We start from the raw sequence: 1,148 nt of genomic DNA on the forward strand, positions 1-1,148 counted from the left end.
TGTAAGTACATAGATATATGCAGTTTATAACAAAAAGTTTAATCAAAAGAAACGTTAAGAAGATATTTATCTCTGCTAACAAAAATGTGTTTGGCATTGGACACGTCTATGAACAACTAAAGAAGTTTGACAAGAACTATACGTGAAGTTGTAGCCATTGTATTACGTACAACAGAGGACCTTAATAATGGCACAAAGCATATGAACACTCTGATTTATCTGAATTTCTTTGCAGAGGCAATATCTTATGTGGAATGAAGAACATTGCCCCCAAAGTCCCATGTTTGAGCAACTGAGACCAAAGCAGCTACAATTGATAGGATAGAGGAGAGACAGGGAAGAGGAAGAACCAAGGCAATCTTAATGGGCATTTTTTAAATTTAGTCCATTATTCTGCCGTAGTGATAAATATAGTAAGTATTTATAAGACAAAACAGAATTTATACAGTTGTGGAAGAAATCTGAGCTACAATGAACTCGAGTAGATATGATGTAGTCTGAAAACATCACCATTTTCAGTAAAGAAACTGGTAATGATTCCACAGAATGAAGATGAGCTGGAAAACAAGAATTCCCTAGACCTACTTAAGTGAAATCCAAAAATAACCTCAACAAAATCAAATTGATCCATGAATACTAAGCCAGATAATCTAATCTTCAAGCAGTTTAAAAGGAAGACAGTTAAAGACCAAAACTCAAAGGGACAGTCTGATAGTTCAATGGACTAAAGCACCCACTTAGGCAGAGAGCAGCGGCTAAGGTTCAATCCCCAGCATGCTATGAAAGCCCTGACCCTGGCTGGTGTGCAATGGGATGGAGATTAAGACTGGGCATGGTGGCACACACCTGTAATCCCAATGCTTGGGAGGCTGAAAACAGGAGAATCACTACGAGTCCAATCTGTGTAGTGAGACCCTGTAGACCCTGTCCTAAATACAGAAAAATAAATAAATAAACACCAACACTCAATAATTTAACAATAGGAGCACATACATGTGAACAAACCTATTAGTTATTGCAATTATTTGTTACTTTTTGGGAGTACCATTAGGATATATAGAAAATACTGAGTTATAAACAGGAGAAAAATAAAACAAATTCTCCCAGGGTTATGGTTTAAATATGGAGTGTCCCAAATAAGCTTTGTG

This window comes from Octodon degus, unplaced genomic scaffold, assembly GCF_000260255.1.
Source record: "Octodon degus isolate 3935 unplaced genomic scaffold, OctDeg1.0 scaffold00005, whole genome shotgun sequence".
In the NCBI taxonomy this organism is placed as follows: domain Eukaryota; kingdom Metazoa; phylum Chordata; class Mammalia; order Rodentia; family Octodontidae; genus Octodon; species Octodon degus.